Genomic DNA, 14,677 nt, shown 5'->3' with positions numbered 1-14,677 from the left:
TGTGGTACAGTGGAAATTAATTGTTTTAACCCCGTTTGGATTAACCACGGTGGCAAGGGCGAGTTTTTTTCCCACGATTGAGGTAAGGCTATATTATGACATAATTTCACATGGAGGCAAATCTTGTATTGAAATAACTCGCCTCTGCATGTGTACTTATTTGTATTTTTACTTATACTTATTTGTACTTGTGTTATTGCACATATGACATTTTATTGTATATACCTGCCTTTGTAACCTTTAATTGTTGCTTTGTATTCCTTTATGCTGTGTGGAGCAAACGGAGAGTAAGAATCCCATTGTATGGCAAATAAAACTGAATCTGAATCTGAAAATAAAAAATAAAAACATCACATCATGGAAGAAAACGCATAATATGGTTTTTACCATTTTTTTTTTTTTATAATACAGGCAATTCTACTTTTGAGTCATCTACATTAACTTACTTTAGGATAATAATAAAACCATATTAATAAAAAGATAATAATAGTGTTCTCTGGGCCCCCCAGTGCTGGGCCCTTGGAATCATCCTAACCCCCCCCCCCCCCCAGCTACTCCCCTGGTCCCAGCACCAAACCAATTATGTGACTATATGCCAAGAAACGGTAGCTATTTGAAAATAATGTATGACTGAAGTGATGGAGACCATGTTTGAAGGCAAACAAAAGCAAATCCCCCTCAGATCGCACAGCAACCAGAATAACTGAAATACTGGCTGGTGATTTGATTAAACAGCTTTGTGATAGAATAAAAAAATGCACAGTGCATTTCCATAGCTGTGGATGAGTCCACTGACACCACTGAGAAGCCTGAAGAACCGTTCATGTTCTGAAGAACTGTTCATGTTCTGAAATGTTATTGCTAAAGATTGAGAAGATTGGATCAGTTGTACCTTTTTTTTTTAATACTTGAAACCCTTTTTTTGTGGAATATTTGATGCGGCCCAGCCTCACCCAGACTCTACCTCCAGCGGCCCCCAGGTAAATTGAGTTTGAGACCCCTGCTGTAGAGGGTCTCTGTGTTGTCCAACCAGTCCAGTGTATTGTTCAAGTGTACCTGCAGGAAGGTCTCCACCAGTATGTTTCCCTAGTAGCAATATACTTAGAATGTGCAGAAATAATAGCCCATTGAATTCAAGGGAAGAAAGGGGGCTACTGGGGAATTAATGGTTGAGAACCTTTGGATATCTGTGCACATTAAAACTTCCAAGCATGTGCAATAGGCAACTTCAGTAACACTAGGTACATGAACCTGGGAGACATCTTTCAGCTGTCACAGTTCTGTCAGCCGAGGTAGAGCCCTGCACACAAAGACAGAGACAATACTGTCCCAGTGGGAGGAATTATTGTCTAATCAAGTCATTAAAGTAGAGCTGAATACAATATTCTCTAAACATCACTCTGTAGTGGTTGCTGGCCCAGAAAATTATGTAAAATCAGTATGCAGATTATTTCGGGGTGGCCCCCCTTATGTTAAATGCAGTTGTTATAGTGATTGAGCAGCACTATACACAGACTATAGATTATAGTTTATTTCAGGGTTAGGGTTAGTCATTAGCCATTGAGCAGCACTATACACAGACTACAGTATATTATAGATTATTTCGGGTTTAGGGTTATACATAGACTATAGATTATTGTTTCTGTTAGGGGTGCTAGACTAGCCCACCCATAACTTGCACTATGCATCAAAAGTGAATCAAACCCTGCACACTCAATTGGTCCAACACACTGTTTATTAACAGCCCCTTGGGGCTCAAAACGGTCCAAACAGATTTAGACTGTAGCTTCTTTCAGGAAAAAAAAATATTGACTCCAGGGAATTACATACACTTGTTTGAAAAGACACAAATACGGGACCTTTTAAATAAAATGTAATTGGCCTGTGAATCACATCTAATTGGTCTTACGTTCAATTCCCTCCCTTCAAACTTATTTCTTGCTCTGCTTAATTTGCGCTGCTTAGTTAAAAGAAAGAACTGCAGTATAAACTGCCCCCTCCCTCTCCCCCAGACAATACATCGCTGTGATGCAATGGCCAAATTAACAGGGTTTAAGGCTAGTATGGGAGCTCACAAATTATGAATTTCTTTCACACAGGGAAGGTTGACTGAGCAGACTTCAGCAACGTGAACACCATGCATGTTCAGGTAAGATGCACCTCTAAGAAACAGCGTTTTGCCCCTGAGAGGAAAATCCCGGCACAATCCGAGCATGTGTGCCAACACAGTTCGTTATGGGGGTTGCGCCGCATAGACGGGGTTGGTGACCCCGCAACGGTGAGAGGAGAACATCACACAGGATACATCTCACTTCCTCTCACTCTCGAGCCCGTCCTCCCACGGGGACACCGACCGGACCAGTCGGATGCAGAAAAACACAGCTACATTTCCCCAGCATTCACAGTTTCTGGCTGTGCACGCTCACACACTAGCAGCCACTTTAACACTTCAACTGTGAGCGGGCACACACTCATGCGCACACACTCACACTTATTGCCAAAAGGAAAAGCCACTTAAATCAGTATTAGCAACAGTAACAGTGTATTGCACTACCAAAGCTACCTAGCATGTCCTATATGCTCTGTAAATAACCATGTACAGATACCGATTTTGATGTCACACCATGTTACCTGTTACCTGTTATTGCAAACATTTTTTTGTATTGGATTCTATTATATGTTGTACCCACTGTATTGCACATCGTTGCGGGCAAGACCACCCGCATTTCATTGTATACTCGTATGCCGTGACAAATAAAACTCTTGACTTGACTTGTTTCCGCGAAACACCATCTCCCTCCCCTGTGTGTGTTTGCGGAGACTCTGGAGACATCTTGTCACATCCTGAAGCTCTCGCTACCCACTTGACGTGACTATCCTCCTGACACTGCCAGAGATCCACAGCTCCGCAGCGGCATGTGGCTGACCACGGCCATGAGAGAGAGCTCCGCTGTAAGAGAGTGCATTTCTCCGACATCCAAAGACATGTCAATGGGTTGAATGAGATATCACACCCCCTCCTCCCCTCCCCCCAACACATCATGCTTACATGCTCACTAGCACCAACTATAGGGCCAGCATCAACAACATTTCAGTCAGCATTTTACACAGAGACAAACATGGAGGATAAATGGCAATACAAAAAAAAGCAAAGTACTTCCTGCACCATTTTTCATTTGAGGCGTACACACAGAAACACCTAGGGCTAGATCCACAAAGAATGGATTGCACGGAGCAAGTTGCACCCTTACTTAAAATTCATTATGAATTGAAAATGGGGGACCCTGATGTAAACAAGCCGAAAGTCTTTCTCTGGTCTGCATCCCCTTAACAATTGTGTGTATTGAGCCGTACTGTATTGTACCCATTCTGCAATCTGTTAATAAAATGTTCATTCAATCAATCATCGTGCAGGAATGCTATTCTCAAAACTGGAGTCATTCCACTCAAAGGGGTTTTCTCCTCTGCAGAAAATCAAATGTAGACAGCAGTAGCCGGAGAATGGATGGTGAGGATTTTTACCTTGGCATCATCTTCACCCCATTATTGTCTAGAGAAATTGACTTGGCTGGAGAGTGGGAGTTGCTGGGGGAAAAGCTTGTTCCACTGGGAACAAATTGAGTTTGCCGGTTGCAGCCTGGTCCAGCCTCAATATTTACCTCCGCCACCATGGAGTGTTGTGTCGTCAAGCTCACAATTATTTCCATCGCTTGAACCTACTGCAGAAATTGCAGTAGCCTACTGAACGTAATCACAAAACTCTTCACCTAATTATTAATATTCTTCTTCTTACTCTGAAACGAGTACAGCTCAGTTTCAGAGGTGAATATTTCACCTCAGAAACAGGAGTAGAATCGAATTACCTGATTCTGAGCGCCAGGGACTGACTGCACCTCACCTCAGTTACTTGTTCCCTGCAGTTACTTGCCTTGCACACCGACACACCATCCATCCTCCATTGTCCCATTCTCTCTCTCTCTTTCAGTTGTCTTCACTCCCCAGAAGTGATAAATAGTTTTAATCTCATTCGGCATCTCTCTCTCACAGGTTGGCTAGCCTTGAGGATACTAGGAATACTAGGAATGCTATAGTTATTCACTATATAAACATAGCTTTTCTATGGTAACACCACAGGAATGCTATAGTGAATCACAATAGAAACATAGCTTTTCTACACTAAAACCACATGGATACTATATTATTCACTATAGAAACATAGTATTTGTTGTGAAGGATCAGATTAAACCGAATATATATATTTATTTATGGATATATATTTAATAGTATTTGTATATCGTTTGATATCCCTTGTATATTCCTTGTACATATACACTGAATATCCCTTTAGTCTACTAACAGCCCATAATAGTTTCATTCTCTCATTGGACAAGAACTTGGCGCCAGCAGCCAAGCCCCTTGGTTCAAGTTCAATCGTGCCGACGAACATGTCGTTACTAGCCCGGTTCCGCATAGGAATACGTCTGGCGAAATACGAATGGTACTATTTGTTCACAGCGCATATATATATGGCGCAAGTAAAGTAGAACTTTCTTTTAGTCCCTTAGCCCTTAGTTCTTTACCCTCCAACCTAGTGGCAAGACGTTAAGCCTCACCCACGATACACGTGTGGTGCAGTATGGTCAACTTGGCCTCAGAATGGCATTGAGACATCGTGTGGATTAATAGTTGAATTGTCATAGTTTGGCACTATACCGTCGAGTGGGACGTATTTCTATTAAGTTAATAATAGTCTATTATGTATGGTGCATCGTTCGGTTAGAGTTATACAGTGAGTAGTACCCCCATCGTTTCCTCGCGTTATCTAGAGTCTTAACCAGGCTGGGCAGACCACGTGTGGTGCTTTCATCCGAGGAGTTCTGGGCTAGGACGAGTGGACCTGCACATTGGATTACCTTACCCGGACGACGGCGAGCCCTACACGGCTTGGATTATCTACTTGCTTTGGGTGCTTTGATTTATGCCATGGATAACAGCCAACACTGGTGAGTGTTGGAACTACCCCCCGAGAGGAGTCCAGGTGAGACGGCGCTCTACCCCGAGTGAGGTCGCCTCACGTCTCTTCGTTGTGGACCGGCAGCTACCGTCTACAAGAGGGCCCAACTGTATTCATCTGTGGACCAAGGTTCTGTGGGCACCGTGTTCAGCACTCTGAATTCTCCCAAGAAATCGTTGGCCAGATGGGATATCGCCGGCGGCTCTCCTAACCCCCCCCCCCCCTACTGACTTACAACCAGCAGGACCCCCCTTTAGTATATCCAGCTATAATCATTAAGTACCATCGCTATAGTTCCCTAAAGAACCAGGTTGTATACTTGCTTCCTGCGTAACCAGAGATTGGACATTCAATGTTGATTTGCCTACGAATACTCATTTGCCTTACAAGTGCATTCAAATCATAAATGTCATTAAGTGAACGTTGTATATACCCTTTGCTATATATTAAATATTCGACTTATACATTTGTGTGGACTTGGTTTCATGGTGGGAAAGTGTTCATCATATCTATATCATGTACTGTGTGGCCAGTAGTTAAAGTACATAAAGCGGTAGTGGTTTAATGATACCATACTTATCAATACAGTCAGGGAATTGTACCCCTCAGTTACAATTGGTCCTTCGAGCCGGAGGGTAACTAGTGTAATATTAATATAGTGTTATTAATATTGAAATGGCCTATGATGAACACTCCACGAAACGGTCCTCCTAACGTAGAACGCCCGCGGCGCAGACGACAGACACCTCAGTACTTAGAGGATTACGCTGTCAGTCAACTACCTAGCCTTCGACAAACGGTAAACGCGGTAAAAGTAGAAAGTAAAATTATGTCTGACCTTAACGACCAGGTTACCCCGACCACAGAGGCCCTAGTGGGTTCTAATGTAACTGACCAAGCTCACGGTGGGGACCAGGAGGGAGCTGACATGCCTTTATCCCCCGCCAATACCGAAGAAGTAGTCCCCGACCAGCTCCGGGAGGAAGACAACCCTCCAGAGGTGGAACCCTGCACGGAACAAGATGAGGAGAGCGCCGAGGAGATAGAGCTCCAGGACTCCCCAACGAGGACAGCCAGGAGCGGCTCACCTCTACAAGCGTCTTCCCCCAGCGAGGCGGAGAGGATGCTGTCACAGGCGTTCCTCGTCAGCCTGACAGCCTCTACCGAACGCGATCGACTCCAGGGTGAACGCGATCGACTTCAGGGTGAACGCGATCGACTCCAGACGCAGCAACGGAGCGAAGAAGAGCGAATACGCCTGGAGATGAGACGCCTTCAGACGGAAGAGAATATGGCAAGAGACCGAGCAGACACCCAGCGCGCCGCTGACGGTGCCCAAAGAGAAGCAGAGCGCGACATCGCTCTCATCCAGCGCGAAGCCGAGCGCGACAGACTACAAGCCGAGCGCGACAGACTACAAGCGCAGCTAATGGAGCAGCTGATCACCAAGGCAACACCCTCTCCCTCCGCCAGGGGTTCAAGGAACTCGTCGAGACAACAGTCAAGGGCAGCATCCCCTAACCGAGCAAGCGACCCTGAACTTGACCAACAGACCAAGCCTATACCCCCCGCAGACCCCCTTCCCCGACCGGTCCAAGCGAGACCCAGCTACAAGGAAGGAGCGGCATACACTGCGGAGAAGCTAAATAAACGACTACAGGATCTAGAGGACCTGATAGAAGAAGAAGAGGGAGAGGAGGAGAACCAAGCCCGACGACAGCACAGTACTCCACCGGACCAGGAGGTCCAGTACAGCCCAGGCTATACCCCTGCGGTGCTGCGCTACAGACCCCCGACTCTATTCACGGGTGAGCATGACGCACGACCAGCCCCGAGGAATAGCACCTGGACCAGCGGGCCATGGTACCCTGCCGGTACCAGCCCACAGAGAGGCGCAAGAGGAGACTCGCCTAGGAGGCCTCTCCCCCAACGCTCGCCGATGTATCAGCCATCCACGGTGGCATACATTGGCACACCGACGTTTCCAGACTTCACCTATGAGAATCGAGCACAGTACACGGAGCTCCGGATGTGCTTAGAGACAATGATGGTGGATGTCGCTGATGAACGCCACAAGTATGCAATATTACTGAAGCACCTGAAAGTACCCCGAGCGCACAATATAGCGCTAGCCTATGCCACCTCTACGACCCCATACACCGCGGCTCTAGCAGCGCTGGACCAGAGATATGGACGTATATGGGATTACGTAATCCAAGAGATAAGGCATATTGACCGCCTACCCCCAGCAACAGACAATCGCTCATTAGACGACCTGTCTATAAAAGTGCAGTCCCTGGTAGGGATGCTGGGAGCGCAACGAGAAAAGGGTATGCACGAGCTATACGCCAACTCTAACGTCGAGAGGATTTTAGAGGAGCTGCCACCCGCCAGACAAGAGCGCTTTAGGCGGCAGAGAGACCACCGTGATCCTAACGGTCCCGAACCATCCCTCCTCGATCTAGCCGACTTCCTGGCGAGAGAAGTCAGCAGCCTACGACTGGATACGTTCGTGCGGAGCACACCAAGCTCCAGAGAGGGACCTAGGAGAATAAACGATGGAAGAAGATCGGTGACTGTCATGCACCAATCAGAATCAGTACCGAGCAGTAAGAACCACAGTACCCCCTCGAGAAAAGAGAAGTGGAAGATGGTGTGCCCGTACTGCGAGAAGGAACACTGGCTGTCACAATGTGACCTGTTCAAGAAGATGAATGCAGAAGAAGTGAGTCAATGGATAAAGTCCAACAGGCGCTGTTACCGATGTGCGCGCAGTCACATGGCAGCCGAGTGCCGCCTAAAGAAGAGGTGCAGTCGGTGTGACGGAGCCCACCTAGATGTCCTACACGACAGTAACAGAAGAAAGCCTGCACCTGCACCATCGAGCAGCACAAAGGCAAGTGTCATGTACATTGACCCCGCCAGCAGCAGCGGCGCCCAAGTGCTCTTAAAGGTAGTCCGTGTAACATTGAGCTACCAAGATAAAGTCATGGACACTTACGCCGTCCTTGATGACGGGTCAGAGAAGACCCTTCTGCTCGCGTCCGCTGCGGCCCAGCTGGGACTGCGGGGGAGCGAGAACCAAATGACAATTCGGACAATAAGAAGAGATTTAAAGACGATAAAAGGCGAGAATGTCTCCTTCACTATCGCAGCAAGCGGGCAGCCAGAGAGACGGTATAGGATTACAAATGCTTTCACCAGCCAAGAAATAGGACTATCACAGTACACCTACCCCATCGCCAAGCTGATGGATAAATATGTGCACCTGCGTCAACTACCTATCCCGCTCATAGACGGCGCCACCCCGACCCTGCTGATAGGCTCCGACCATGCAGACCTCATAGTCCCGATAGACCGGGTCCATACAGGACCCAGAGGCTGTCCTGCAGCAGTCGAGACCCGCCTAGGATGGACACTACAAGGCCCCCTCGCTAAATCTCTCAACCGAACAGCAGCCACTAGCTGCCTCCACTCCAGAGTGACAGAAGAAGACACCACTCTCCTGCAGCACGTCGAGAGGCTATGGACACTAGAGACAATGCCATTTAAGAACGAAAAGAAAGACATTCGTTCTAAAGAAGACATTTACGCCATAAACCTCCTCGAGCAAGGGACAAAGAGAGTCACAGTCGGCGGAGTGATGAGATACGCAACTCCACTCCTGAGGCGAGAGGGAATGCCCACCTTTCACGCCACGAAAGAAGCTACGGAACGGTATCTATTGAACACAGAGCGGCGCCTAGCCAAAGACCCCGCTCAAGAGAGTGTGTACCGCGCTGAGATTGAGAAGCTAATCACAGCGGGACACGTAACGAAGATTGACTGGCGACGCCGTGCGCTGCTCCGCGCCTCTCTGATCAAAGACGGCTTTGATCTCCGGCAGCAGGCCAGCAGCGACCCCCCAGTATTACGCAGCCTCTCCCCAGAGGAGAAGCCCTTGCTGCGGTTACCATGGAGAGAGAGGATCGGGGATGAGCAAGCAGCCATCTACCAATGGGAAGTCCTCCCCTTCGGAACCACATGCAGCCCGTGCTGTGCTACATTTGCACTACAGAAACACGTCGCAGAGGACCCAGCAGCAGATGAAGAGGTCCGACACAGTGTGAAGAACAGTTTCTACGTGGACAACTGTTTACAAAGCGTTTCGACTCAAGAAGAAGCCGAGGCTCTCCTACTCAAGCTACGCGCCTCTCTGATCAAAGGCGGCTTTGATCTCAGGCAGTGGGCCAGCAGCGACCCGCACGTATTGCGCAGCCTCTCCCCCTCGGACAAGGCTGCCAGCAGCGAGACCTGGATGGCGACAATCCCAGGAGAAGCCCAAGAAATGACACTAGGACTAGTCTGGCGCTTCAAAACAGACTCGCTCCACTATAGACACAAACCCCTGACCACGGAGCAGGGAAGGTCGACGGCGATACCGACCACCAGACGGAGTGTGTACAGAACACTCGCCAGACAATATGACCCGTTGGGATGTATTCTACCTTACACCACCAGGGCAAAGATGATTGTACGAGCACTATGGGACAAGGACCAGGGCTGGGACGACCCAATACCCGCACCCCTTGCCTCCACATGGAGAGAGTGGGAGACGGAACTCCGCTCACTCCCAGGCGTCAATATACGCCGCAGCTACTTCCCACCCACAGTGAGGCCAGAGACATGCAAGATGGATCTACACGTCTTCAGCGACGCCTCCGAAGTAGCCTATGGATCAGTGGCCTACTTGCGTGCCCAAGAGAAGGGAGGAGAGATACACACCGCCTTCATCCTGGCTCGCTCAAGAATAGCCCCACGAAAGCAACAATCTATCCCGCGTCTAGAGCTCTGCGCAGCCCTAGCAGGAGCGCATCTAGCCACGTTAATCCAACGTGAACTCACCATTCCGGTGCACAGAACAATCTTGTGGTCAGATTCCACGACAGTACTCACATGGATCAAGTCTGATTCATGCAGATACAAGGTCTTCGTGGGAGTCAGAGTCACAGAGATTCAAGAGTTAACAGAAGCAGCGAGCTGGCGGTATGTGGACACCAAACACAACCCAGCTGACGTCATCACCCGGGGAATGTCCCTAGATGACCTCACCCGTCACAACATCTACAGTGACGGACCAGAGTTCCTCAAGCTCCCGGAAGGAGAGTGGCCTACGCCCACCCCACGGGAGGCGAGTAAAGAGGAGGCTGAGAACAAGAAACCTATGTTCTGTGGACTGAGCACAGTCGCCTCCACAGACCCCAACATAGATGATTGCCTCACCCTACAGAGTGCGCAACTAAAGACATTTCTGTGGCACCACCCAGAGATTCAGCCCACTGCCGACATTTCAGCAGCTGACTACGAAGAAGCAGAACTTCTTCTACTACAACGAGCCCAGAGAGACTCGTTCCCCGACGAGCTAGACTGTCTACAGGGAGGAAAGCCCGTCCCATCAGACAGCAGATTGCTCCACCTGGCACCCGAGAGCGACGCCCATAATCTCATCAGAGTGGGTGGTCGTCTGCGGAGGGCCCCCAATCTACCGGATGACGTTAAGTACCCGATAGTCTTGAACAGCCGACACAAGGTCACAGAGCTGATCATAAAGAAATACGACGAGGATGTACACCACGCAGGAGCAGAGAGAGTCTTCGCGGAGATCAGACGACGCTATTGGATACTTCAAGGAAGAGAAGCAGTGCGACGCTTCCAGCGAACCTGTCTAGACTGCCGAAAGTGGCGCGCGCAGCCCAGCATACCCCGGATGGCTGACCTACCTCCCTGTCGCCTCCGACTCGGCGACAAGCCATTCCACTCCACAGGCATGGACTGTTTTGGCCCGTTGTATATAAAGAAAGGAAGAGGAACCGAGAAGCGGTGGGGTATTGTATTCAAATGCATGACCACCAGAGCGATACATATCGAACTCCTTCCAACCATGAGCACAGACTCATTCCTTATGGCCTTCCGAAGATTCACATCACGGAAAGGAAAACCGTCTACATTGTTGTCTGATCACGGGACAAACTTCAAAGGCGGAGAAAGAGAGCTGAGAGAGAGCTTCCAAGCTATGGGCCCAGAACTTAAGACCCACCTCGCTCCATCCCAGATTGACTTCCAGTTTAATCCCCCGAACGCACCCCACTTCGGTGGAACCTGGGAACGAGAAGTACGTTCTATAAAGACAGCCCTGTACGCCGTGCTTGGGGCCCAGACTGTAGCGGAAGAAGTCCTAATGACAGTCCTCACGGAGATCGAGGGAGTATTGAACTCCAAGCCCCTCGGCTACGTCTCCAGTGATATAGCAGATGTCGACCCAGTCACCCCCAACACACTCTTGATGGTGCGGCTGGACCCCGCGCTACCCCAGACAATGTACAGGCCTGAAGAAGCGAACGGCCGAAGAATGTGGAGGTACAGTCAAGTACTAGCTGACAAGTTTTGGAACAGCTTTCTACTCCACTACCTACCGTCTCTACAGACCCGCCAGAAGTGGGTAAAAGAGAGAGACAATTTGACAGAAGGAACAGTCGTCATGATTATCGACCAGTCACTACCCAGAGCTATGTGGCCGGCTGGCCGCGTAAGCAAAGTGATCACCGGTGCCGATGGCAAGGTCCGAGCAGCTGAGGTGCTCGTCCAAGGGCGAACTTACACACGACCCGTGGCGAGGCTAATAGAACTGCCCAGACTCCCAGACACTATCGATGACGACCATGACCCCACGACTTTGTGAGTTGACTGACCCTTACAGCGGACCTTGAGTGGTAGACAGTGCGGTTAATCTGTCTCTGCTTAGCTAATTAGGTGGGACTAATTAGGGGGCGGCTGTTGTGAAGGATCAGATTAAACCGAATATATATATTTATTTATGGATATATATTTAATAGTATTTGTATATCGTTTGATATCCCTTGTATATTCCTTGTACATATACACTGAATATCCCTTTAGTCTACTAACAGCCCATAATAGTTTCATTCTCTCATTGGACAAGAACTTGGCGCCAGCAGCCAAGCCCCTTGGTTCAAGTTCAATCGTGCCGACGAACATGTCGTTACTAGCCCGGTTCCGCGTAGGAATACGTCTGGCGAAATACGAATGGTACTATTTGTTCACAGCGCATATATATATGGCGCAAGTAAAGTAGAACTTTCTTTTAGTCCCTTAGCCCTTAGTTCTTTACCCTCCAACCTAGTGGCAAGACGTTAAGCCTCACCCACGATACACGTGTGGTGCAGTATGGTCAACTTGGCCTCAGAATGGCATTGAGACATCGTGTGGATTAATAGTTGAATTGTCATAGTTTGGCACTATACCGTCGAGTGGGACGTATTTCTATTAAGTTAATAATAGTCTATTATGTATGGTGCATCGTTCGGTTAGAGTTATACAGTGAGTAGTACCCCCATCGTTTCCTCGCGTTATCTAGAGTCTTAACCAGGCTGGGCAGACCACGTGTGGTGCTTTCATCCGAGGAGTTCTGGGCTAGGACGAGTGGACCTGCACATTGGATTACCTTACCCGGACGACGGCGAGCCCTACACGGCTTGGATTATCTACTTGCTTTGGGTGCTTTGATTTATGCCATGGATAACAGCCAACACTGGTGAGTGTTGGAACTACCCCCCGAGAGGAGTCCAGGTGAGACGGCGCTCTACCCCGAGTGAGGTCGCCTCACGTCTCTTCGTTGTGGACCGGCAGCTACCGTCTACAAGAGGGCCCAACTGTATTCATCTGTGGACCAAGGTTCTGTGGGCACCGTGTTCAGCACTCTGAATTCTCCCAAGAAATCGTTGGCCAGATGGGATATCGCCGGCGGCTCTCCTAACCCCCCCCCCCCTACTGACTTACAACCAGCAGGACCCCCCTTTAGTATATCCAGCTATAATCATTAAGTACCATCGCTATAGTTCCCTAAAGAACCAGGTTGTATACTTGCTTCCTGCGTAACCAGAGATTGGACATTCAATGTTGATTTGCCTACGAATACTCATTTGCCTTACAAGTGCATTCAAATCATAAATGTCATTAAGTGAACGTTGTATATACCCTTTGCTATATATTAAATATTCGACTTATACATTTGTGTGGACTTGGTTTCATGGTGGGAAAGTGTTCATCATATCTATATCATGTACTGTGTGGCCAGTAGTTAAAGTACATAAAGCGGTAGTGGTTTAATGATACCATACTTATCAATACAGTCAGGGAATTGTACCCCTCAGTTACAGTATTTATATGGTAAAACCAAATGTCAAGATAGACCGCGCTCTCAAAATCTGACACTGGGTGCTGAAATTCCATTAAAGGAAAACTCCAACGTTTTGGGAAATTAGCTTATTTAACATCTTCCCTGGAGTTAGACAAGAAGATACATACCTTTTTTGTCTCTGTGCGTGCATTTAGCTTTGGGAACAGTCGCTCCGTTAGCGTAGCTTAGCTTCATCACTGGAAGTGGGGGAGATCCGGAGCTTCATCACTGGAAGTGGGGGAGATCCGGAGCCTGACGTTCCCTTACACTGTATACAGTCACAAAATACACTCCAAATACAACTCCAAAACGTTCATGTAAACATGTTGTGACCTGTGTATTCACCACGTGGAGAAATAAAAAATAATTGAATTAGACAATTACGTTTTATAAGCAAATATACTTGGAACTATTTTTTGCCTAACCACTCCTCTCTGAGCGCAGTCAGTGATTTCAACGTGTCGTCGTGATTGTTGACATTCTCATTCATTCAAAGTATCCGAACCGATTGAAGTTTATGGATACCATGACTTAAAATCCTCGTACCGTGACGATTAAAAGCCTCCCCAATTTAGAAAACAGTAATCCAATGGCTGGTATTGATAATATACTACTAACCACTGGACGCTCTGAGCTAACCAGAGCTAATACAGAACAGGATGGTAAAGCATATATAATGACCTCCTTTCTGGGGTTTTCAAAATAAAAGTGCGACGTTTGTAGCAGCGGAAAACGTTTATTTTGTACATTATCGAACGTTAACACGAACCTAAACTAACGTTACAACTAACCTAAAGTTCTGTAGCGTTATGGCTTCGCTCAGCACCTAGTTGCATATATCTCGCTTCAGCGTATATACACTGAATAAAAAATTCCACCATGTACCTTTACATGCCAGCATTCATCTGACCACACCCCCATCCGCTTACCTACATAAGCAGGGGTGGGGCCACACACTCATCTCCTTCTCAAATTGCATCCACATGATAGTGCCTGTATACCAATCACTTGGCGAGGAAGAAAGCTGGAGAAAGGAAAACAGAAGAACAAGGAGATACGTTGACATATCTTTATTTTCTCTCTCACTATTTTCGAGAAAATACGGCGATATTGTCTTCGTTACTGGAGTGTCTGGATCATTCCGACCTTCAACGGCTTTCTTATTAGGAGCTCACGCCGCTGACATGCTTCCCAGCTACATTCCTCCTTGCTGCGGCTGGATGGGGTTGCCCTCCGGCAACACAGCTGGACTGTAGGACGCACTGACTGTTGTGAGAAGCGGTTGTTTCCAGGTTGGGTACGTACTGTTTTGCTTGCGAACTCTGGTTGTTGTTGATGCTGTGGGGGTTAGCTGACAATTTACAAAACGCCGACTCCAGGCTGGGGTCCTCTGCTCGGCTTAAACGGCGGTCGGAGGATCTTGGTCT

This window comes from Notolepis coatsorum, assembly GCF_963971535.1.
Source record: "Notolepis coatsorum genome assembly, chromosome: 19".
In the NCBI taxonomy this organism is placed as follows: Eukaryota; Metazoa; Chordata; class Actinopteri; order Aulopiformes; family Paralepididae; genus Notolepis; species Notolepis coatsorum.
Note: the sequence above shows the minus strand (reverse complement) of the source record.